The sequence below is a fragment of the Ricinus communis genome, chromosome 6, assembly GCF_019578655.1.
Source record: "Ricinus communis isolate WT05 ecotype wild-type chromosome 6, ASM1957865v1, whole genome shotgun sequence".
Classification (NCBI taxonomy): Eukaryota; Viridiplantae; Streptophyta; class Magnoliopsida; order Malpighiales; family Euphorbiaceae; genus Ricinus; species Ricinus communis.
Genome location: NC_063261.1, coordinates 2,411,449 through 2,438,570, shown reverse-complemented (window position 1 = coordinate 2,438,570; position 27,122 = coordinate 2,411,449). Strand labels below are relative to the sequence as shown.

General features: G+C 39.7%; 1 non-coding gene across 1 annotated transcript; it reads left to right on the top strand.

Annotated features, from left to right (window-relative positions):
* Positions 1-11,043: 11,043 nt before the first annotated feature.
* On the top strand, positions 11,044-11,150 carry LOC112534290. Its single transcript, XR_003078586.1, has one exon. It is a non-coding gene; the product is annotated as a small nucleolar RNA R71 (small nucleolar RNA).
* The last annotated feature ends 15,972 nt before the right edge of the window (positions 11,151-27,122 follow it).

The following is a 27,122-nucleotide window of genomic DNA, read 5'->3' as shown; positions in this document are numbered from 1 at the left end:
GTGATTTAAATACTAGATAGATGCGTTATTTGCTCAAAATACGTGAAAAATTGCAAAGAATTTCAAAAAAAATCCATTCCCTAACCCATAGAGCCAATCAGCTCTGCACAGCCTGAATCATCCGTGCACAAGCTAGAAACTAATTTTTACGGCGGTTTAACGAAAAATAATAATAAATAAACAACATACTTAATTTTTGTGCTTTTTATAGTGACACCATCTCGATTAGGTTTGCTAGGACTTCTATGGTACTCGTGAGTAGTTCGACAAACTACTAGGCTCGGTGGAGGCTAGGATTGGAGACATCGGGTTTCACCCATTTGTCACTACTTTATCATCCGCCATCGGGAGGACCAATCACAATTCTGTCTATGCACTGCTAGAGAGGTGGATGGACATCACCCATACTTTTCATACCCCGTTGGGTGGTCATAGGGAAGTCGGAATAGGAGAGCACTCATCTTAGGGTGGGCTTACTACTTAGATGCTTTCAGCAGTTATCTGCTCTGCACCTGGCTACCCAGCGTTTACCATGGGCACGATAACTGGTAAACCAGAGGTGCGTCCTTCTCGGTCCTCTTATACTAGGGAAAGGTCCTCTCAATGCTCTAACGCCCACACCGGATTTGGACTGAACTGTCTCATGATGTTATGAACCCAACTCATATGAGTTGACTCTATCTCCTTTTTCTTTCGCTGCTATCATGAGGATCGATTTCACAAGTACCCATGTAGCCTTTAATGATACTATTCTTGACCAATAGTCCGATGTCTGGGACTAGCATATCATTGACCTACTAGGGTTCTTATCGATGCACAAGAACACTCATTTGGCCTATCAAAGTATCCCTCTACATTACGGCGACTTTGTACCTATGACCACTCGGGAGATTGACTAGATGACCCGAGCTTTTCTAGTTTATCTTTTCAGGAGCATATTGTTCAGCGAGTCAAGGTGGTCCGTAGCTCTCGCATATTTGTACTAGCAAATGGACATCACAGTCTATGAGAGCAAGAGGCTTTGTGGCTTTTAGCACGTCATACAAGTAAGCTCTATTTATTTCTTCCTTCTTTCAACTTTCTTATGTTTGTATATGAGATGACAACTTTTTGACTTGCAGGTCTGGGCTTTAGAGACCAGACTGCTAGTAGGTCTCAACATATTAGCATGTCCTATCCTTTTCATCGTTTAAGCCACTAGGCTCAAGTTGGAGCGTCCCGCTGGAGGGGGTCCAGGTCCATGTGCACCGCATATGGATCAAATCTTTGACCTAGGATAAGGTAAAAAATTCATGAGTCGTATTTGTATTTTACAAGTTTTAATTATTTACTTTTGTAATTTACAGATTCGTAGCAATTGGCTCAGTGAGCACTATCATTGGGATCCCTATATCCTTTTTGCTGCAATCTCGAGCATAAGAGGGTCCTCTTGGCTGGCCCCAGCTGTAGGGCTTAGTATTTGGGCGAGCGGATCTATGCTTGGGAGAAGGGACCCAGTAGACATCAAGTTCCTTTATCTCCCCCTCTTTCCATGTTTTGGACAGTTGATTTTGCTAGCGAGGAGCTGGCAAGAAGTCTAGAGGTATAGGATGACCTCAAGGATCTGACCATTCGGTCCTAGAGGATAGAGTATATCTCTTTCATTCTACAGTTGCTATGGCTCGTGCCTTTTAACGATAACACTATAGCTCAAGTTCTTTCCCCACTACCTTGTTGAATTTTACTCTTCTTTCCTTTGCTTAGTTTTTTTAGCTATTTTGCTATAGTTCATTCACTGTGCACCTTTAGTCCTTGAACTGAAGGAGGGACAATCTATTCGTCGTTCTAGGCCCTCTGATATCTCGGGCTCCTCCATAGGCACTAGATTTAGGGCACGTCCCGCATCATTGCCAGACGTGATCCTAGAAACTGTCCCTTTTTGGTACTATGTAGCATCGACTTGCCACAGAGCATTTTGCCTTCCTCCGGAGTTCACTTTGAGTACTTGCACACATGTGAGTTATACTCTTTTTGATACTTTCCATCTTTTCTTTTTCTTGAAATGTTAGTAATATAAGTATTCATACAGGTTTAGAGAGATCAGTTCGAGCACATATATCGACTGGTTAGAGTTGTGAGGAGGCAGTTCTTCATCCTTGGTGATGACTGGCGGGTAAGAATCTAAACATAAAGCAAATTATAAAATGCATGGCTATAAATTTTGGCTAGGATGGCTATAAATCAAACCCCACTGCCCAATTGCTCCTATAGTTGTTGATTTGGCTACAATCACCGCTGAATCTGTTGTCGCACACCGCAGCTACTACTGATGCTAATGCTGAAGACCCTACTAGGAGAAGAGTGCCTCAGAATCTCTAGGATTTTGATGAGTTCGTGCTGGACTAAGCCAAGAGGAGACCGCCCTTGCCACTAGTGAAGCTGTAAGTGGCTTAAGCATTAGGATTGACAAGATGCAAGGTATGTTGGAAATCAAAGGGTTAGACCCGAATTATGATTTCAAATAATTAGTGCTGACGTATGAAGACAAGTTGCCTGTGAAGTTCAGGATGACCAAGATGAACAAGTTTAGTGGAATTAGTGATCCAAAGTTTTGATTAAAGCAATATGTCACTATCATGGAAACTACTCAACTAAGTAGGACCCAAATTGTCAAGCCGTTTGTATTATCACTAGAAGGACCTACTATAAACCGGTATCATGGTCTAGAGGAATTTGCCAAAGCTGAATGGTGTGATTTATGTAACTCTCTTGTGAAGTAATACGACTATAATACTTAGTTGGAGGTATCAATTAGAGACCTCGATTGCACCAAGCAAAAGCCAAATGAGTCATTCTCTGATTTCTTGATCTGATGGAGGAATAAGGCGGGGTTGATAAAAACAAGCCCTCGAAAAAGCTTCAAGTTTTGCATGGTAGTTTGAAATGTTCTTCCAGGATGGGTTGAAAGGCTTCAGATGATGAAGCTAAAAACTTTCATGGACCTTTATGATGAAGGGCTTTAGCTTGAAGAAATCGAAAATGACAAAAGGAAGACTTGCAAACTAGCGAAAGGCTGAATTTTCAAGCTAGAGGGAGCAAGACTTTAGATGTGAATGTTGGCTAACAACTGAGAAAGTTCTCCAACTTCAAGCAACCTCTCTCAAAGATCTTTGAGAGGCTAGTACAAAATGGCATGTTGCAATCGACTACCCTAAAAAACCCACCTAACCTTCTTGCACCCGAATACAAACCCAGCAACTACTGTAAGTTCCACTAAGCACCTGGCCATCTAATGTGATGCTTATGCAACTATAACTAAGGCAGTGAACCTATCGATACAGCCTAGCACAACGGCAAGTATTAAAAATATCGTATCCCTCAAAAAAGTGAAAAATCCTAAAGTTACTACTTGTTCCTTGTTATCTAGCCTGAAACTAATAACAAAGGTTTCTAAATTTACTAATGACTAAAAGCTAAATTCTAAATCTAATGTGAGAGTGAATGAGAAAAGGTTATAATCAAGACAAGAAAGCAAACCTAAAGAGGACCTAGACTAATTGCTAACCAAACAAAGGATAATAGATTATTGAGTCCGATTATACAACCTGTGGACGAATTCTAAACTGAATTCGGTTTCCCTCTCGAGAAAATTGAATTCCTAAACCTAAGAACCTAAAATTGGAATCTCTTCCTAACGATTGATTATTAAGTTAGCCTTAAGCTTTAATCCATCTCTATTAAGCTTTCTTGATTCTTAATCCGGCAAATTAATTGACCTTATCTCTAAGTGAAAATTAATTTGTTCTTAAAATTAAATTTTCAAATTCAGTTAGAATTTCTCAATTGCTAAAAGAATTCTATGAACAGTAATCAACACAGTTAATGTAAAGAAAACTGGATTTTTATTACTAATTGCAAAAAGAATACAAGAAAAAAAACTCAAACAATCTTAACAATTCAGTACAAAAGTAAACATAGCAAGGAACCCCAATGGGTTCAATCAATCTAGCTACACATGGTCATGTCTAAAACAAATAGAAATTCAATTACAATGAAAAAATAAAGAAATCGAAACATGTACACCATTTTCCCTATAATTGGATGAACAGCTCAAAGCCTTGATCTACACTGCAAATGATCTTCAAAATGCCTCTTGAATTGCTCCAAAACTCTTATTCAATCTTCAATTGAATCCTAAGAGTCACGAATCTGACATCAAAAGGTGGAATCAGTCTCTTGGAAGAAATTACAGAGAAAGATGAAGAGTCAAAATTGCGGGGCCTCTTCTCTTTACTGGCTCGTTTAATTTTATATTGCGCGCCAACACAGGCGTATTCATGGCCCATGCTCTTCAACATGGGCCGTGTCCAGGCTGTGTTGTTCTCTAAATGACGAAATGAACTGAATCTAGTAAGGGCGTGTTCTGCCCGTGTTATCCAACACGGGCCGTCATTTGGGGCATCTTTGCCTCGGGAACCGTGTTGCTTCAAAGTGCTTAAGCTACACGGCTTGGGAATTTCTACACGGGCTCAAACACGGGCCGTGTTGACTTCCCAAAAGTCAACCTAAGGTGAAACGCTTCTGATTACGTCCATTTTTGCTCGAAATTGATCTAAAATTGCTCGAACACTGATGATGGACCTATAAAATCTCTTGAAATACAAAAGGACACAAAACACGAGTGATCTTGGAATAAAAACACAATAAATGCTAAGAAAATGTACAATAATATGCAAGCAAACATGTGTAAAACTATGCACATTAAATCATCCCACACTTAAGCTTTTGCTTGTCCTCAGGAAATTAATAACGTAACTCACAAAATGCAGTCAGCAAGTTATCAAAATGCATGCCCCTAGGCCACAACAAATAGCATTCAACACATCTTAAAAGAAACTCAATCGTAAGTCAAGTTGTAAATTATTAATAGAGAATGGAGATAATATCAATGCATGAATAACAAACATAAAAAATCAATGCCTCACAAGGATCATTCAAGTCACTCAAAGTGTGTATAAGGTAATCGAAAGGTCTTTACAAGGGTTGTAATGGGGCTAAGGTAAAGGTATGGAAATTTGGGAAAAAAGTGTGAAAATGCTGGAAATCCTTGCAATAAATAGTAATGTATGCTCAAAGGATTAAATGCCCACAAATACAAAAAATATTCACTAAATCCTCAATTTGTAGAATAATGCTCAAAAATACTATAGATCCAATAAAGAGATAAAAAAATAAAGAATTTTGTTGTTACATATATATATATATATATATATATATATATATATATATATGTACTATTGTTGGTATCAGAGCCTCAAGGTTCCAGAGAAAAAGAATACCTGCATAAAAGAGATTTTAAAATTATTTTAATATGGTGGCTTGGTTCATGTTTGTTTAGAAAGTTATCTTGATTTATTTTAAAATGAATTTAGAACCTTTTTTCTGTAGATCTTCTTCTTTCTCAAACTCTTCTACCTCTGAGTATTCAAGATCTAAAGGTTTAGTAAATAGTGAGGAAATCACTATTGAAGATTTTTCAAAGCATATTGATGATTGGGAAATACCCAAGGTTCAAAAGAAGCAAATCTATGAGTTTTCAAACTTTCCTCTCTTCAAAACTAATTTTACCATCAAAACTGAAGAAAGAGATATTCAAATTTCAAAGCCTTTTGAAGAAATTCATCTTTTGAATCCAAAGACCCTCCAGAAGCATAAAGAAAAAGACTATAAGTATATTCATATAGGCCTTGTCCAGGTAGGAATAAAGGCCCTTACCAGAGAAGGTTTAGATACTTCCATCTTAGCAGTCCTTAGAGATGCTAGGTTTACAAATTTCTATGATTCTTTATTAGGTACTATTGAGTTAAGCCTTAATAAAGGACCAATTTCTTTCAATTGTTTTCCAAACATTACAATTTCTTTAAATGATAAAATTGTTTTGAAGAGCATTGTTCTTCAAATAAAGACACATAATTACAAAATGCTTGAAGGATCTATTCTGATAGCATTGATTTTCAAAATATATTACAAAGCCATGATTTCTACTTTTGGTTCGAAACACAAGCTCCATTCACCAAAAGGAGAAACTCTATTTCTCCAAACAGATCTTTCCAAATCCAATGCAACTATTCCAAAAACCATTCAATGGAAAGATATCACTCTTCCAGAAGAATGGAATCCATTCAAAGGAGAAAAAGTCATCAACTACTTAATTGAAATAAAACTCAAGATAGTCACAACATCGGTAGGTACCTACCCCACAATTGAGTATAACACTGTCCACAATGTTAGAGAGATTAAAACTGAGCAAGCATATGATTCACACATCATGGTTATTGAAGATCATGCTGATTTTTTTTTTAATAATTAGAAAGGCATAGTGTTCTACTTAACATAAAAAGACAAATGCAAGGAAATAACATAAAATTAAGCATGCTACAAGCAAGAAAGTAAAAGGAGATAATAAACTGAAAGAAAATAAAAAGAAAAAGGAAAGAGAAAAATATCAAAATTTTTTTTTTTCGCTAGGAGTCTGCTGATGGTGTATCCTCACCGTTGGATCTGTTTGGAAGATGGGGGCGGGAAATTTATCGAGGAAGGGGGCGGTGGTGGATCAAGGTCCGTGTAGCATATTGCCAGATCGAACTCCATATCATCAATGAGCCGCTGATTTTGTGCTCCAGTCTCTGCCATCTTTTGAATCTGCTCTACTATGAAGTCTATCTGGGTGGCCTACCTTTCTAATCCACTCATGAGCTCGCTGAAGCATACTTTTCAAACCGCAAAACTGCGGCTTCGCTCTTCTTGAAACCGCACAAACTCGTGTGATTTGAACGCTTCAAGTCCCTGCCGAATAAGAGGATAAGGCTCCGGATAAGGGCATAAACACTCTAGCTCGGGTTAGGAATCCTAACATCCGGAATCCCACCGACGGATGTTGGGCTCCTCTAGCCGCCGCCTCTAGCCTCCCCCCGACTATTGTGCTCACGAGCCTATATTCTATACCATGTGGATGTCTAGTGGCCATGATCATCCGCATGTTGATCATCCGTCCGATCCCTAGTGGTGTCATGTCACCATTATTTGAAAGTCTGACAAATACCGTCCAATACATCCAAACCTCTTAGCTAACCTAGTCACGCATGACCGGAAACAACAATGCATCTTCTTCTAGGCGTCTACTATAAATGAACGGACTTGGCGAGCTAATAAATATCCCAAGTCTAGCTTCTTTTGATGTTGCATAGCCCAGAGAATAAAGACATCAGTTTGTGTTACTGCCCCAAAACTGTCCCCTCAGCCTGTAATGGTGTAAGCTAGTAGGGTGTGAAGGTAGCAGAGATGGTCCGGTAGGCTAGACGCCTTAGACCTGCTTGGGTAGTATGTTTCCGGCCTCATTACCAATGAGTCCCACATGGTGTTGTATGAAATTGGGTGGATGTAGAGACATCCCTGATACTCCTCCCCGAGATTTCCTATTCAGTCCATAATTCCAAATGCATGCCAAATTGTGGGACCGACATCGAGAACTCCCTTCCCCCAAGCCTGAAATAAATTGCATCAGTCGATGCCAGCCAGGATCTATCACGCAGAAAGAAGGTGCTGAGGAACTCGATCGTAAGCTCACGGTAGGTTGGCTCAATGATGTCAAAGAATCTCGCATACGGCAGAGTCTCGAATAGTGTGCGCACATCTTGAGCCAATCCCACTCTCTCTAAGGATGTGAAGTCTATGCAACGGCCCGCCATCACTTGCTTCCATCTCATGACTTGGAATCTACTTTCATTATTTGCATTAGGGAATGTCCACAATGGATGACGGCCAGGTATGGATGGGTTCACAGTAGGTGCTTTCCGAGGTCGGACTATTTGCTGTTGTGGTGGAGGTGGAAGTGCTGGTGCTGGTGCTGGTTCTGGTGCTATGGAGGAAGACGTTCCTTCACCACGCGATCGCTTGCTGGTAGCGACGCATTTCAGTTGCTTTCTACGAGATTTATCGCGGTCCGTCATATCACCTAATGCAATGAATTATTAGTTTTTTGTGCAAGAATTCAAGTTAATGAAAGAAATAATCTACCAAAAATCAACAGCATAATGATTATAATTCGACTAACCGAAAACTTGTATAAACTAATAAGCCGATACATACCAATCTAATTTATCGTGAACCAGCAATTGCAACTTTAGTCTAACCATTATTCATGGTTTGCATGCCGTAGGCAAATTTTATTTCCGCCAAACCCCACACTTATCATTTTCATAACCGACTTCACCGCAAACACAATAACTAACGTAAATTAACCTAACCGAGGTCATATGGTTACAATATAAAGCCACCAAGATATCCTAGCATGTCCTAACAAAAGTATATGTATAAAATAAAAGTCAAATCATGAAAAAATAAAGCAACAAGTGAAGAGACTTACTTGAGTTCGCTGAGGAAAGTGAGAAGGGTGAGATAAGGGTATAAGAACAACACCTTTGAGCTAAAAAAAACAAAAGGGAAGCAAAATTTTTGGAGGGCTCCCCTTCTTATAGGCACGGGGTCAGCACAGGTGAGGGTAAGGCCGTGCTGACTAGCACGGCTAGGACTCAGCCCGTGTTGAGCCTTCAGCCTTCTTGTGAGCACCTTGGCACGGGCAGTGGCATGGCCATGCTCATGACCACGGCCTGCGGTTGTATCCCGTGATGCCTTCGAAAGTCATGACCACTTATTCTTTATCTTTTATCACGGGCTTGACTCCGGCCGTGGTGAGGAGCACGGCCTGGGGTTATAGCCCGTGATGGCCACAGAAATCGTGGTGAACCGGGGTGTTTTCGGGGTTTCCTTTGCCATCTCGAGTCGCCTTACTCCCTACCTGTATTTGACACATATACGCACGTAATTAGATTATAAAACAAGTAAATATGGTCAAACGGAAGAGTCCGTCCTCACCGATTACATAAGTCCGAATAAAATTAAAAACCCTAATTACTATTAAGCAACTATAATAAAGTCAAAGGAAAATAATGAAATAATCACAACTAATAAAAAAAAAAAGATTCAGGAATGCCTCTCGAAGGCGCTTCTTTTTGTTCGAGTCGTCTAGCTGGACTCTACATCCGCATTCCTGCATCGCGGGCAAATTAAGAAGGTAGGCTCAATGTAAGTTGGGGCTCGAGGCATATAAGCGCAATGAGAAGGTCTGATGTGTGCGGTAGATGACCAAGGAGGTGCTCTCTGGACCGATTTGGGATGTCCATTCATCCACTCCGAATTCCGGCTAAGTGACCTGTCAAAAATGAGCTTGCAACTACCCTTCTCGGGTCTATCATAGCACAAAGTCTCATATTGATACAAGTTGTTTTTTTCGGATGAATAACACATACTAATAGGGAAGAAACATGTATAGCATCATCCATTTGTACATCTTATGGTTGTGTATTACATGTAAGATCAATTCCATCAATACTACAAATGGCATGAACATGGTCGGTGGAAGAACTATCAAATAAGGGTAAACTAAAAGTGACACAGTCATCCCCTACATTAAGTTCTAACTTCCCCTCAAATATGTCTATTTTAGCTCTAGCTGTGGCAAGGAAAGGTCTCCCCAAAATTAACGGTACACCATGCTTATTGTCCATATCCAAAACCACAAAGTCCACAGGAAATATGAACTTATCTACCTTAACGAGCACATTTTCCACAATTCCCCTAGGAAGCTTAACAGAACGGTCAGCTAATTGAATGCACATCCTAGTGGATTTTGCCTCCCCCAAACCTAGCTTATTGAACAAACTAGTGAGTATGACATTTATGCTAGCCCCCAAATCAGCTACAAATTACCTAAAGTGCAGGGAATAGTGAAACTCCCTGGATCGTGACGTTTCTTTGGCAACTTGCTCTGAAACACCGCTGAGCACTCCTCATTAAGTTGAACATAGGCGACCTCTTCCAACTTCCTTTTTCTGCTAAGTATGTCCTTTAAGAACTTAGCATACTTCGACATCTGCTCCAATGCATCAATAAAAGGCAAGTTAATATGCAGTTGTCTAAAAATATCTAAAAACTTACTGAACTGCTCTTTCGCCTCTGCTTGTTTAGCTCTAGTAGGATAAGGAATCTTAGGTTGATATTCCCTGACTGGAATTGATTTCACCTTTTATCCCTCAGGTTCCCTATCCTTACTGCTTGCCTCAACCTGCACATCAATAGTGGCGTCATCAAAAACAGGCTTAGAAGGAGCTGAGACTAACTTATCTGAACGCAAAGTGATGGCGTTCATGTGCTCCATCGGGTTAGACTCAGTGGTGCTCGAGAACGCTCCTTGCTGCCTCTTAGACAACATCTTAGAGATTTAGCCAATCTGGGTCTCCAAGTTCTGAATCGAGGCCTACTGGTTCCTAAGTGCACTATCAGTTTGCTGGAATCTCATCTCCGTAGACGTCACAAACTTCATTATAAGCTCCTCTAAATTTGACTTCTTTTCTAGTAGAGGAGGAGCTTGTGCAGGCCCAGCTGAATGTTGTTGCGGCTGTTGATGAAGTCTTTGAAAACCAGGTGGACCCTGAGCGTTATTGTTCCTCTAACTGAAGTTGGGATGATTGCGCCACCCAGGGTTGTATGTATTGCTGTAAGGATCGTTCTGCTGCCTTGGGGCATTCCCCATATAGTCAACCTGCTCAACATCGGAAGACATAGTAGAATTAGATGGAAAAGTAGTAGAGGATGATGCAAACATACCTCTCGCAGTACATTTCGACTGTAATGCGGGCCACCACAAAACTCGCAGCCAACGTTCGCTGCTTGAACCGGCATCTGGAGTTGGTCAATCTTCTTGGCTAAAAGCTCCACCTGAGCTGCCAAGGCTGCTGTAGAGTCCACTTGGTTGACCACTCCCTGTCTTCCTGGTCAGCTCCTAGAGGATTGCCACGATAGTTGTTCATGGCCATTTCCTCTATCAGGTTCTGAGCCTGCTCAGGCATCTTACTGTTTAGCGCCCCACCTGCTGTAGCATCCACCATCTACCTCGTTGCAAGGTTCAACCTACTATAGAAGGTCTGAACCTGCATCCACACTGGCAATCCGTGATGTGGGCAGCATCTCAAAAGATCTTTAAATCTCTCCCATGCATCGTACATGCTTTCATCATCAAACTGCACAAAAGAAGATATGTCATTTCTAAGTTTAGCAGTTTTAGCGGGAGGAAAATACTTACATAAAAATTTTTCAGCCAACGCCCTCCAAGTAGTAATTGTTTGCTGTGGAAAGGATTGCAACCATCTCTTAGCTCTGTCCCTTAAGGAAAATGGAAACAATCTCAGCCGAATGGCGTCATCGGTTGTTTTGTTTATCTTGAATGTGTCACAAATCTCTAAAAAATTAGAGATATATGCATTGGGATCCTCGCTGGGCAATCCTCCAAACTGCACGCTCTGCTGGATCATCTGGATCACGTTGGCTTTTATTTTAAAATTGTTGGCCGCTACAGCAGGTCTGACTATACTAGTTTTCGTCCCATCCAAAGATGGTCAAGCAAACTCGTACATCGTCCTCTAATCCTCATTGGCGTCAGTTCCTTGAACCTGAACTGTAACTCCGTCCTCCTCCTCAATTGCCTACAAACATCATCTCAATAATCTGAGACAGAACTCCGGGTCAGATAAGGGTGCTATGGGATCAGGGTTAGAGCTCCTGGTCATATACTACCTGAAACCGACAACCAAACAACCACCAATCAATCAAAAATAATAAAACAATAAATAATAAAAAAAAGAATAAATGAATAAAGAAATAATGACTAAATTAACACAAAAACAATTCACTCTAGTTCACCGTTACTGCTCCCCGGCAACGGCACCAAAAACTTGATGGTCTATTTACGCAACCTACACCTAAGGCAGTGAACCTACGGATGCAGCCTAGCACTGGTGAGTATCAAGGTCGTATCCCTGGAGATCGGGTGAACCTAGAGTTACTACTGTTTGCTATGTTATCTAGTCTGAAATAAGGTGTGAAAGTTCTAACGTTACCAGCTAATTGTTATGAGTGCAAATAAGTAAATGAAGGACAATGAATAATCAAAGAAAACAATTGCAAAGAGAGAAACAAACCCAAAAGGGGGCCTAAGTGATGGAATTCTAAAAATGGATTTTATGGATTGCCGATCTTGCTTACCCGTGCCTAAATCCTGAATTGAACCCGGTTCCTCTCTCGAGCTTACCGAGTTCCTAAACCTGCACTAACCTAATGGAATCTCTTCCTATCAGATCACTACAGATTAGCATTAAGCATGATTTAAAACTATTAAGAGTTATTAATTCTTAATCCGGCGAGTAAATCAACCTTATCTCTAAGTGTTAACTACCGATTCTTACTATTCAATGTCCAGTTGTAACAAGCATTTCTCAATGTCAAGAAACAACCCATAAACAATTAATTCAACGTCTCAAATTAACTGAATCAAACTTTTATTACTAAATAGCAAGAAGATTGCAAGAATGACAATTACAAATCTAACAATTAAGCATAATCCATCAACAAAGGTGAACCCCAATGGGTTCAAAAGATCTAGCTACTCATGTTCATGGTTAAAGCAATTAAGGAACAAAATAAGGAAAAGAAAATTAAAGGCATGTACACCCTTCTCTTTCAAGTTGAATGAGAAACCCTAATTTAGCAAATTCGAAATCTCAAACCCTAGTTGCCTCTTGAATGCTCCCAAAGTTTGTCTTGATCTTCAATTCGATGTTGGAACAAGTGAAATCCCTCCTTCAATTGATGAATTTGATCTCTCAAGGTCTACAATTGAGGTATAGGAAATAATTGATTAAGTGTGTGTCTTGGAATTGAGTCCAAAATTCGTGTCCTTTCCAAAAGAACTCAAAATTGCCTATATAGTTGATTGACATGGTGGAGTCCAGTGTGATGATTGACGCACGAGTCGAGCGGTCAACTCGTGGACTCATTGCCGACTCTTCCAAGCCGTGCCCAGGCTGGTCTTTGAGCCACCACAGGCCGTCGGAGGCGTGGTTTCAAGCCGCCGAAATGGCACAATTGGGGATAGCTTCTTGGCAATTCAGCACGGCCGGAGTCCAGGCCGTGCTCAACCCTCGGGGTGCTAGTCCTCGCCCAATTTGATGGATTTTGGTCCGTAATAACACGTATTTCCCTCGATTATTGATGGTGTCCTTCGAAAATGACCTGGAACGAGAAAGGAAACAAAAGACAGGTGATTCTAGCATAAAACGGGATAATCATGCATAAAAATGTAAACAATCAGGCATGAAAATATGTGTAGTATGATGCTTATCAACAATCCAGTCCCTACTTGCTTCCATTGAATATACTAGAAGCACTGCTTGTGGTCTATAGACTAAAAAGTTAAAGTCAGTATCGTTCGAGAGCTGGTGGTGGCGCTAAGGGTCTCTAAGGTATGGCTACCCTCGCCACGAGAAGAAGAGGCATCTATATATTTGCAACGTCTCTTGTACTAGACCTGTCGTGGAGGCTGCTGTCTAGTACGCTCTGACATTGTACTTGAAAAGGTATTAGTCGGTAACAAAAGAATAGAAAAGAACACATACATAGCAGGTAAACAATTCAAATAGCATAAAAATAGCCAAAATTTCGGCAGCATAACAACTGAAAATGGAAAACAATTGAAGAAATAGCCAAAATTCGAGGCATTAAAAAATGGCTCAAACCTCAAATTCCTATAAAGAAATAATGCCCAATGGCATTTCAGCATGAAATAGAAAACAATTGAAGATCATAGTCCTAAAATTCAGAAAAATAATGCCTAATGGCAATCCAGCATAAATTAATAAGCAATAGTAACCAAAATTTCACAATTCAGCCATGTATGGTAGATTAAAAGAACACAGAATTGACTTGCAAAACTAAATAACTGAAATTAATTTAACAACCTAAACCAAATGAAACAAAGAGAATATACGGCAGAATTAAAAAATGGAAATTAAATAACTAAGCTAAACAACGAAAAGTAAAATTAAATGAAAATGAAGCAACTATTTAAAATGCAATTAAATTATGAAAATTGTGATGATAATAACAGTAGCAAAAACTAAAAAATAGAATAGCAAAATTAACAGAAAAGATAATGAGAATGGACTAACAAAAATATCAAATAAACAAGTAGAAAAATAAAAACTAAAAACTGAAAATGAAATAAAATTAGAAAATGAAGAAGAAAACTTACTTGGTTGATGACGAAATGCGAGAAAAATGCACAAGAAGTAAAGAATCTTAAGAGAATACTAGAAAATTGGAAAAAGTGGCAAAAAAATTTAAACTGTCTCGATTTTGCATATACATAGCCGTCTCCGCCGACATGCCCGTGTTGTGGACCGTGTTCAAGCCGTGCTCGCTATCTGGACCGTGTCCGTGAACACTTACTAATCAACACGGTTTTGACACGGGCCATTTTAAGTTACACGAGCCATTTTGAGTTACACGGGCCGTGTTGAAACCGTGTTACTCTCGGGAACCGTGTACCTCCATTTTTCACAACCAACACACCCTGGGCAATCAAACATGGCCCTTGTTGGAAACTGTGCCAAGCCCGTGTTGATGCCCAGAAACATGCTTTCACTCTGTTTTGTGCACTAACACATGTATAAATCAATAATCTACACAACCAAGTAATTTTCAACCAAAAAAACAACATAAAAATGTAAAGACTTAAGTTCAAAATCAACCAAAATGTAAAACAAGCTAAGTAGAAACTTTAAAAAAAATAGTAAAATGCTAAAAAATGCATAAATACAAAGGATAAGCTTGGGAATGCCTCCCGAGAGCACTTCTTTTGACTAAGTCATGTAGTTGGACTCATACAAAAGGTCACTCTCACTGGAACAAAACCATATTGACTCGCTCCTCATTCTCAGATGAGTCTTCATGATAATGCTTCAAGCGATGGCCATTCACCTTGAAATTTCCCTTCTCGAGATGATGCAACTAAACGGTACCATATGGGAACAAATCTTGGATCATGAATGGTCCTGACCAACGACTCTTGAGCTTCCCTGGAAACAAACGAAGAGGTGAATTGTAGAGCAGAACTCGGTTTCCAACTTGAAACTCCTTGGAGCCCCTCAACCGCTTGTCGTGTCACTTCTTGGACCGCTCCTTGTAGATGAATGAGTTGCCATAAGCTTGCTGGCGCCACTCATCCAACTAATTAAGTTGCCACTATCTCTATTTACCTGCATAATCAACATCAAAATTGCAAGTTCTCAAGGCCCAAAGGGCTCTATGCTCTAACTCAACAGGTAAATGGCAAGCTTTCCCAGATACAAGCCTATAAGGTGTAAAACCTGTAGAAGTACGATAGGCTGTCCTAAATGCCCAAAGTGTATCATCTAACTTATCCGCCCAATCCTTCTTACTCACTCCCATAGTATTCTCTAAGATGCATTTCAAACCCCTATTGGTAACCTCTACTTGCCCACTACTTTGCGAGTGATAGGGTGTAAAAAACCTATGGGTCACTCCATATCGCTTAAGTGCTCTCTCCAATTGAGCATTACAAAAATGAATCCCTCTATCACTAATTAGTGCCCTAGGTGTGGCAAACCTAGCAAACAATCGCTTAAGGAACTTAGTAATAACTCTAGTATCATCAGTAGGGAAAGCTTGCATTTCCGGCTACTTAAAGAAATACTGAACAGTAACAACGATATATTTATTGCTAAAAGAAGAAGGAAAGGGACCCATGAAGTCAATGCCCCAAACATCAAAAATCTCAACTGCTTGAATGCTCATTTAGGGCATCTCATCACGAGTAGAGATGTTACTTGACCTCTAGCATGCATCACAAACCTGCACGAATGCTCTAGCATCTTGAAAGATGGTCGGCCAATATAATCCAACATCAAGAACCTTCCTAGCAGTATGGTTAGCTGCTTGATGACCTCCAGTTGGTCCCTTATGGCAATGCCTCAAAATTTGGAGGATCTCCTCCCCATACACGCATCACCAATTCACTTGGTCTACATAAACTCAAAACAAAAAAGGGTCTTCCCAAATGTAGAACTTCAAATCAATAAAGAATTTATTATTTTGCTGAAATGTCATAAACTTTGGTAGGACCTTTGCAACCAATTAATTTACTAAATCGAAAAACCAAGGGATATCCGAATATACCTGAATAGAGCACAAGTACTCATCCAGAAAACTATCATCAATATCCCTCTCATCAAGTGCATCTAGGCTTGGGTTTTCTAATTTTGAAAGGTGATCTCAGGCCAAGTTCTCTGCACCTTTCTTATCCTTGATCTTAATATCGAACTCCTGCAAAAGTAAAATCCAACGAATGAGTCTCAGCTTAGCATCATGCTAAGTACCTCAACACTGAATGATCCGTGTAGACCACAGTTTTGGATAGCACCAAGTATGACTGGAACTTGTCGAAAGTGTATACGACAGCAAGCAACTCCTTTTCGGTAGTGGTATAGTGCTCCTGGGCATCTGTCAATGTCTTGCTAGCATAATAGATTGGTTGGAACTTCTTGTCAAGCCTCTGTCCTAAAACAGCTCTAACTGCAAAATCACTAGCATCACACATTAGCTCAAAAGGTAGCCCCCAATTACACGAAACCATAATAGGGGCTGTAGTTAGCTTTTCCTTAAGTCCTTAATAAACTTTCTATAAAAATCTGCATGACCAAGGAAACTCCTAACAACCTTAACCGAGCTAGAGGGTGGCAACTTAGCATGGTCTCTACCTTAGCTCTATCTACCTCCATTCCTACATGTGAAATCTTATGCCCTAGCACAATACCATCTCTCACCATAAAATAACACTTTTCCCAATTCTGTACAAGATTAGCTTTTACACAGCGTGCAAGCATACGTTTTAAGTTAAGCAAACAATGGAAGAAAGAGTTACCAAATATTGAGAAGTCATCCATGAACACCTCCATAGAATCTTCAATCAAATCATGGAAGATCACCATCATACACCTCCGGAAAGTAGCAGGTGCATTGCACAAAACCGAATGGCATCCTCCTGTATTTGAACGTACCATAGGGGCAAATGAACGTGGTTTTCTCTTGGTCCTCAAGTGCAATGGAAATATGAAAATAACCTAAAAAACCGTCAAGAAAGCAATAAAATATATGCCATGATAAGTGCTCTAAGGAAGGGGAAAATGGTCCTTTCGAGTTGCATCATTGAGCCTCCTGTAATCACTGTAAACTCGAAAACTAGTTATCATCCTAGTTGGTATCAGCTCATCCTTCTCATTCTTGACCACCATCATACCTCCCTTCTTGGGCACAACTTGCACAAGACTAACCCAAGAGCTGTCAGAAGTAGGGTAACTCAAACCTACATCCAGAAGTTTAATTACCTCCTTCTTGACTACTTTCTTCATATTCGGGTTCAAACGTTGTTGTGGCTGTACCACTAGCCTGTAATTATCCTCCATCATGATTTTATGTGAAAAATAGCTGAGGTTGATTCCGGGAATGTCTGCAATCTTGTATGCAAAGGCCTTGGGATACTTCCTGAGGGGACCCAAAGTCATCTCCCTCTCCTCAAGAGTCAAATCGGCTGCAATGATCACCAACAGCTTCTCCGCCTCATCTAGATATGCATAGGTCAAGTGCTTAGGCAACTCCTTCAACTCCAATGTCGGTGGCTCCTCAAGTGAATGTTTTAATTTATGCACTCCTGACTTATCAATATCAATAAAATGGTCAGCAGACCTGTTGGGCTCACTAGCCAGTAAACAAGCAAGTTGCTCCAACACATCCTCGTTGCATAACTCCTCCTCCTCATCAGCCTGTAATGCTACCTGCAAAGGATCATCAAGTAATATCTCATGCAATTGAGACTCTACAATATCATCCGAAACATCCACAGAATACATAGTATCATCATGGTCAAGTGAATATCTTATAGAAGTGCTAAGGTCAAAGGTAATAGTCTAATCACCTACTCTAAGCTGTAACTTCCCATCACTCACATCTATAATAGCCCTAGATGTTGCAAGGAAAGGTCTACCTAGAATTAAAGGCACACTACTCTCACCCTCCATATCTATAACAACAAAGTCAATAAGAAATATAAACTTGTCTACCTTAATAAGTACATCCTCAACCATTCCCTTAGGATATTTCACAGTCTTATCTACTAACTGTATGCTCATCCTAGTAGGTTTAGACTCACTCAAACCTAATTTCTCAAACAAACTGCTAGGCATTAGATTGATGCTAGCACCTAAATCAGCTAAAGCATCACTAATATGCAAATCACCAATAATATAGAGTATAGTGAAACTCCCTGGATCACGTCTCTTCACTGGCAGCTTATTTTGAAGAATAGCTGAGCACTCCTTATTTAATGTCATAAGTCCCAAGTCCTCAAGCTTCCTCTTATTGCTTAGAATCTCCTTCAAGAACCTCGCATACCTGGGCATCTGTGATATAGCCTCAACAAAAGGTAGGTTAATCCTCAGCTGCTTAAATAAATCCCAGAACTTAACAAACTGCTGATCAATCTTCTCCTACTTTAACCTGGCAGGATATGGAATTGGAGGCTAGTATTCCATCACAAGACTCTCCTTGTCCTCAATTACCACAGGCTCTATCACCTCAAGCTCTGGCTCCTTCCTGGCTGGCTCATCCTACACAATAACATCATCATTAGCAATAGATAAAGAACTAGATAACTGCTTACCTGGTCTCAAAGTGATAGCCTTGGCATGCTCCTTCGGGTTTGACTCTGTGGTACTAGGGAGCGTCCTTGGTTGTCTCTCAGCCAACATCTTAAAAATCTGACCTATCTAATTCTCCAAATTCTATATGGAGGCCTGCTGATTTCTAAGAGTTGTGTCTGTCTGCTTAAACCTGTTCTCTAAAGTGGACACGAAATTCATCATCAACTCCTCTAAATTGGGCTTCTTCTCCTGGTTCTGAGGCAGTTGAGGGAGAACAATCTATTGTTGGGCTTGCTGATGCACTCATCAGATTATAGAAAGGCACTACTAATACATGCTTTGTCTGGTATAAGTATCAGTACAACGCTACCCCCGAGGAGATGATCAAGAGGGTAATTGACAAAACCATTGGGATGATCAGTTTCTCGAACGAAGACCTACCACTAGAGGAAAGAGACCATAACGAGGCTCTCTATATAGCAATAGTGGTCAAAGGGAAAAGAACCCCATGTGTGATGGTGGACGATGGGTCAACCATCAATGTGAGTCCCTCTCGAATACTCCTTACGCTGAGGATGACTAGAAAAGACCTATAACCATTGGATATGGTTATAAGGGCCTATGATGAAATGAAAAGAGACTTGGAAAGGATGAAGAGAGATGTGGAAGGGACATTTTTCAGCATTGGTAAAATCAGGTCCTATCAAATTCTAGGTGCAACTCACTGTCTTGGACATCCTAGTAAGCTTTGCATTATTAAGGACGAAGAGAGATGTGGAAGGGACATTTTTCATGCCTTAGGAGGAGTTCCTTCCACTATACATTAGAAGGTCAAGTTCCCTCATGAAGGCAAAATAGTGACTATCAACACCGGAGGTGGTAAAGTTGTCTCGACCATTCAAGAAGTTGTCAAGGAGCTGGAAGCCCCTACTAAATTCCAAGTTGTTGTTCTCTATGAGGACTACATGGATCCTAAATTAGCTAGCATGTTTAAGAAAATGGACTTGATGCTTGGAATGGCACTTGGAAAGAACCAGCAGGGCATCATAGAGTTGCCAGACTTCAAAGGTTAGAAGACTCGATACGGGCTGGGTTATCACGAGGATGAAGATGAGGGCAAAACAAAAGGTAAGACTCTAAAAAGATATATTTGTCCAAGAGTATAAAACCTACTTTAGGGAGCCTGATCCTATTATAGTAGGTGGCATTGAGGTACCAAAATTTGAGATATTCAAGAACTTGATCATCGGTAGATGGTCCAGGTGAGCATTTAGAAGGTGCACGAGAAGGTCACCACCATGGTAGAAGAGCTGAAGCTAGAAGAGTTAATCTGCTTGCCTGTAAAGCAAGTCAGCAAGAGCTAGTTGGAATAGAGGAGCATATCATTGATGTATTTTATGATGATTTAATCACATTCAATCTTTATGAGGATGATGTTTCTTTTATTTCTAAGATCAATGATATAAACTCTGATTCTGCTTACTTGTGATGTTTTTCCTAATGATAGTATGCATTTTAATAATTATGACATGTGCATGTTTGAGAATAATTTTTCCAAATTGATTTATTTAATTTAGGTATAAATGAAAATCCAAGGAACATCTCGATAGCTCATGATATAACTCTTGAGGAGAAGAGAGAACTAGAAAAAATAATAGAAAAAAGAAAAGAAGTATTTACTTGGTCCTACGATAGCATGCCAGGGTTATACAAGAAAATAGCGAAGCACCATATTCCAACCTATCCACACATCCAACTGATTAAGTAGAAGATGAGAAGATTAAGGCCACAATGGGCAGAGAAGATCCGGAAAGAGGTTGCTAAGCAGGTGAAAGCTAATTTTATTAATGTAGTCAACTATTCTCAATGGTCGAAAAATATCTTCCCATTCCCAAAGAAAGATGGAAAAGTAAGGATGCGTGTGGATTACCATGATTTGAACAAAGCATGCCCCAAGTATGATTTTCCTCTCCCTCCTATAGATGTGATAGTTGATAGTGTTGCTTTAAGTGCGATGTACTCTTTCATCGATGGTTTCTTCAAGTACAAACAAATCATGATGGCAGTAGTGGACAAGTTGAAGATGATGTTCATCAACGAATATGGTACGTTTGCTATCAGGCTATGCCTTTTAGACTAAAGAATGCAGGGGAAACTTATCAGAGAGCACCTACTATATTGTTTCACGACATGATGCATAAGGAGGTGGAGGTGTATGTAGATGATATGATGGTAAAGTTAGAAATAAGGAAAGGACAGTTCTAGACTCTTAATAAGTTCTTAAGACGAGTAGAAAGGTATAAATTAAGGCTTAACTTGAAGAAGAATGTATTCGAAGTGACATCAATGAAGCTGCTAGGGCACATAGTGAGTTAGCAGGGAAGAGATTGATATAGATAAGGTAAAGGCTATTCAAGAGATGCCAGCACCGAAGATAGGGAAAGAAGTCAAAGGATTTCTAAGACGTCTGCAATACATCTGCAGGTTCATTCCCAAACTCAATGGTTTGTGATCCCATATTCAGACTTTGAGGAAACACCAACCTATTGTGTGGGATTAGTACTATTAGAAAACCTTTGATAGAATTAAATAGTATCTTATAAAGCTGCCAGTACTAAAGCCACAAAAGGATAGGAATCCGTTGATTTTATATTTGGCCTTAAAAGAGGAAGCCATTGGGGCAATGGTAGTGCAAAGTGGGCCCAATGATGTGGAGCATACGGTCTATCACCTCAGTAAGAAATTGCTGCCTTATGATTCAAAGTATAACCTCATAGAGAAGATTATTTAACCATGATATGAGTTATAAGGAAATTGAGACACTACTTCAAGTCTTATAGGGTTCAAGGAGTTAAGAAAATAGACCCACCGAAGTATCTATTCGAAGCTCCATCTCATACAGGAAACTTAGCAAGATGGTTGGTAATTCTAACAAAGTTTGACATCGAGTACTTCAGCAAGAAGGTAGTCAAAGGTTGGGTTGTAGCAGAATTTTTAGCTTAGAATGTAATCAAGGGAGATGACCCATGGAATCTGGAGTTTCCTAATCAAAATATGAGGGTAATCAAGATCCAGAATGGAAGATGTACTTTGATAGAGCTATAAACCCAAGAGGTGCAGAGTTAGGAGTAGTTCTGATCATGCTAGAGGGAGAGATGCTGCCAATGACCAAGAGATTAGACTTTAAAGTGATAAATAACATGGAAGATTATGAAGCATGTTTATTTGAATTAGAAACGAAAATGGTAGTAGGAGCGAAGCAACTAATGGTCTATAGGGACTTGATACCTGGTGATTCAATAAGCCATTGAAGAGTGAGAAGTGAAAGAAGTAAGGTTGAAGCCATATGTCAATTTCCTCAAGAATTTGGTTTGAAACTTCTTTAAGTGTTCATTCATACACTTATCGCGGGATGAGAACTAGATGGCTGATACACTAGCTACCCTATAATCGATGTGGCACAACCCCTCTCAGCTTCCAATGAAGCCATTGGTGATTCCGAAGTCAAGAGTGCCTTATTATTAAGGAGACCGGATAATGCAAGTTTAGATGGGACTAGAAGAAAAGCCTTGGTTTTACAATTTGAAAGACTCAGAGAAGACGGGGAATACCTAAAGGAAACGACTGCGAAGGCTAAGTATGTGCTTCAGATCCAGGCCAGAAACTATATCAGCCATGAAGGAGTGTTGTATAGAAGAATGACTTTAGGTTCCAGCTTCGATGTGTTACTAAGGCAGAGGCGTAGGTTGTAATGGAGGAGATGCACAAAGGGGTATACGGTCTCATGTGAATAACAAAGTATAACCATAAAGGTTATACATCAAGGATATTGCTAGTCAACAATGGAGAAGGATCATATAGCTCTAGTAAAGAAATATCGTGAGTGCCAGCTCTATAGTGACTTGAGTCATATACCTCCGACTGAGCTTCATAATTTGACATCGACATATGGCCTTTTGCAGCTTAGGGAATCGATATCATCAAAGAGATAAAGCCTCCTTCGAATGGTCATAGGTATGTAGTGGTGGCAATTGATTATTTCTCTAAGTGGGTTAAGGTTGATTCATTCACTATGTGGGGGCAAGACAAAATGCCTAGGTTTATAGAGAGAAACCTGATATGCAGGTATAGGCTCCCACATAACATTGTGACAGACAATTGCGTGAAGTTCATGGGTGAAATAGTAGACCTATTGGTAGAGTGCAAGATCGAGCATCACAAACATATAGACCACATTAGAATAGAGCAGTGGAAGCACCTAACAAGAACTTAAAGAAAATACTCTTAAAGATAGTATGGAATCACAAGGATTGGTTGTCTTAAATACTCTTTGCACTTTAAGGAATTGAACAACTGAGCAGACATCAATAGGATAGACTCTAAACTCTTTGGTCTACGAGATTAAAGCGGTCTTGCTCATAGAGCTGGAGTTGAAATTGTTGAGAGTTGTGTTAGGGGCTGAAATACCAGAGTACCAATGGGTTGAGTAGAGGTGCCAACAATTGGCTCTAATTGATGAAAGAAGGATGAAAGTCCTTTATCACATGCAGTTATACTAGAAGTGAATAACTAGGGCGTTCAATAAGAAAGTAAATATAGGGAAAATCAAAACTGGTGACTTGGTGTTGACTCACACAAGACCTACCGTATTCAACCCAAGAGGGAAATTTAGGCCTAATTGGGAAGGCTCGTACTTGGTAAAGAAAACTTTGCCCAAGGATGTCATTAAGATCTCATACTTAGGAGGGAACTAATTCTCTGAGCCAATTAACCTGGATCATCTTAAGAAATGCTATGTATAAATATAAAAAAATAGCCTATTGATCAGAAAACCTGTAAAAAGGCTGGTCAAGTAAAAATCAAGATAATGAGAGAAAATAATCAGCTAGAAAATCAGAAAAGACTAGAAACAAGAGTTGTATCATGAGAAATCAAAATATACCCATTTTGGTCGTTACTAAATGAATAAATTATTTAGAATTTTTATCAGACGTACATATGTCTATTTATTACTTTACGCACTAGCTGAAAGAAAAACTAAGCTAAGTCCTAAGCAAAATAAATGAGATCTAAAAAGAAGCATATTCTTACCTTCTCCTTCTTTTTGCATCTGCATCTACATTTCTAGGATCAACAGCTCGAGTTCTCTTGAACCTTGCCAATCTAAGAGAAGTGATAAGCCAATCTAAGAAAAGTGATAATTTGGAGCTTGACCTAAGCTTTAAAATTTTTCATCTGTGGTCAGATTGCCTTCGAAGTCAAGGTTGCGCTATATATCTCGATGGGGCTAGAGTCTCTCCATCTTATCTAAGAAATCCTATCTTAGTGGGAAGCCTTTGAATCCAAAAGAGAATTATAGAATCTGTTGCTTATGCCTGTATTGACAATAAAGTCTTCCAGGTGTGTAGAAGGTGGATGCCTGCAATCTAGGTAAAGGCACGCAATCATCGTACACCATGATCATGACATGATTAATTCTCTACCAAGGGCAAGTCTAGTGGATAAGTGTTTTTGAAATACCCTAAATCCTAGAAATCCAGCCATCATGGTCCCATGGGGTGCCAATTGATCGAACTTGCACGTGCTTCGACACATACTTGTCAATGTTTCATGGGATGGTCAGTATTTAAAGCTTCTCATATAGTCAAATTTGAAAAAAAAAGAAAGAAAGATAATAATAAAAAGAAAAGGAAAAGAAAAGAGAACTCGAAGGGGCAGCTTAGGCATAAATAAAGTCTACTAATTTGAAAACCCAAAAGAGTAGCTTAGACAAAAGTTAATACATTAGCCTGCTAAGTCAAAAATCCAAAAGAGCAGCATAAGCAAAAATTAAGGGAAAAACAATAAAAGAGAAGAGATTTTGTTGCATACTTTTAAGAGAACCAAGCTGCCACCAAATTGTTGATGAATTTTGTACATGTCTAACCTAATGATGGTTTCAGCTAAAATGACTGGAACTATATCTGCTTCTTGCTCCACCTAATCAATAATGCCAATAATTCTAATATTTTTCCCTTCCTTAAGGAGAAATCATTAGAGATTTAGCCTAGAGGTAAAAGCCTAGTATCCTAACCAAAGCAGGTAAACCTCTTTCCTTCTTTTCATAGTAAGAAATCAAAAAAGTGAGACTAATGTATTCACAAACAGAATGGGAAAGTACCTTAGCAGGGGGCATGTTGAATAGCTCTACCAATTTGCTAGGAAAAGGATCATCAAGCCTTGGCAAAGCAATTAGATGAGTAGAATCTATGGGGCCTCCAAAAATGACAGAGAGTTTTTCAATCATGGGACATAACTCTTGCCTATTGAATCGGAAAACATTGTCTCATAGGCACCAAAAGTTGACGGTAGAATGAAGAAATCCATAATCAAGCTTGATATATTGCATAGCTTTAAAGGAGGAAATGTGAGATTTCCCAAGTTTGATCCATTCATCACTAGTTAGGATTTTGAGAAGAGTTTGGAGGACTTTGGTGCTTTTCTGAGTCATGGTCTTTCGACTTTGGAGTTATGAATCATGTATAGGGAAGTGTGAGGGGTGCATGCTTACTTAAAGGCCTAAAAAATAGTGTTTATTTCGGATTCTATGACTGCATAGTCGAATTGGCTGTTTATACAACTGATCAGCCGTGTGATGCTATCAGGCGTTTATAGCATTTTAAGGGATTTTCGATGTTATCTCGACCTTAAGACATATACATATGTACACCCAAAATATATAATATTAAGAAGAAAATAATGTTAGAGCATGGAACTAAATATCAAAAGTGCAAAATGTTATATCATAGAAAAATCAAATTTAAAGGCATGGAAAAGCAAAAATATATAGAATTGTAGTAAAATCAAAAGTTGAAGCTCTCTCCCAAGTCTCCCATCCCCTCTCGGAAATCGGTGTCCATTCCTTAGGTTCGCAAAGTGGAAAGCTAAAGCATCAAATGTCGATCCTGCGATGTTGAGCCTATATTTGGCGTTGTTGATCATTTGCCTACCCTTGCATACTCTCGTGATCCCTCTAAAGAAAATCCAAAAGAAGTTTAGTTTTTATATTCCATACATGCGTACATTTTGCATTTTATAATTTATTCTGATTCTTACCTACCAGTCCTTGTCGAGGATGAAGAACTGCCTTCTTAAAGCACCGAGCAGTCGATGTACGTGCTTGAATTTATCTCTCTAAACCTATATGATTATTTGTATATGTTGCTAACATTCGGGAAGGAAAAGATGTGAAGTACCAATAGGAATGCAACTTATGTCCGTGCAAGTATGTAAAGTGAACTTCGGAGGAAGTTAGTGCTCCATGGCAAGCCAATGCTTTATGGCACTAACAGGACTGCAGTGTGAGACCATCGGATTCAGGAGAAATGCAATACTCTAGGGCACCACATCTAGCATAGTTGTGGCAAGTGCCTCAGATGCAACACCCGTAGAGGAGCTAGAGACATATGAAGGTTTGGAGCAGTGAGTAGACCGTCCCTCTATCGACTCAAAAGCTTGGGGCACATGATAAATAAACTGTGGTAGGACAACTAAATGAGTAAACAAGCATAGCAAAGAAAATGAAAAATCAAGCAAAGTCAAGAACAAACCTGTGTCATCGCTAAGAAGCACAGGCCCAAGTAATTGAGGGATAAAGGAGGTATAGTCCGTCCGTCGAGACCGGATGGTGAGGTCCTCAAAGTTGTCGAATCCCTCCAAACTTCTGATCAGCTCCTTGATAACAAGGTTAGTAGTCCAAAACATAGAAAGAAGGGGAAACAAGGGAACTCGACGCCTGGTAGGCCCCCTCTCCCAACCATGAATCCTCTCACCCAAGAACTAGGTCCGATAAGCGGGCCCAACCAGGAGAATCCTCCTGTGATCAAGATCCATGGCAGAGAGCATGTAGGGGTCCTAATGACAGTGCTCTCCCAGCTAGTCACTATAAATCTACGAAATTACAAAGGTAGGTAGATAGAACTTGTGAAACACAGATATAACTAATAAATTTTCTTTTTACCTTATCCCAGATTAGAAAATTGATCTAGATGCGGTGTACGTGGACCTATGCCCATTCCAAAGGAACGCTCCTGCTCAAGCCCCAACAGTTTAAGTATCGGAAGGCTAAAAAATTGCTGATAGGTTGTAAACCCACTAGACGGCCAAGCTCTAAGGCCCAAACCTGTAAAACAAGAGCAAATAGCTACTACACAGATACAAGGGAGCATAAAATGAAGAAGTCATAGTGGATAAAACTTACGTGAACCGTGTGCTAGAAGTAGCAAATCCTCTTACTCCTATAGACAATAATGTCCATCTGGTGGTACAAGTAAGCAAGAGTTGCAGATCCCCAATTGAAAGACGAGACCTGGTTTAAATGTCGTAAAGGGGCCAAGTAATGGAAGTTCAGTGAATTCCCCGAATCATTAAACAAAGTAGTTCCAAAGAGTTACACCAAAAAGACTTGAGTCATCTGATCCACCTCTCGAGCATTCT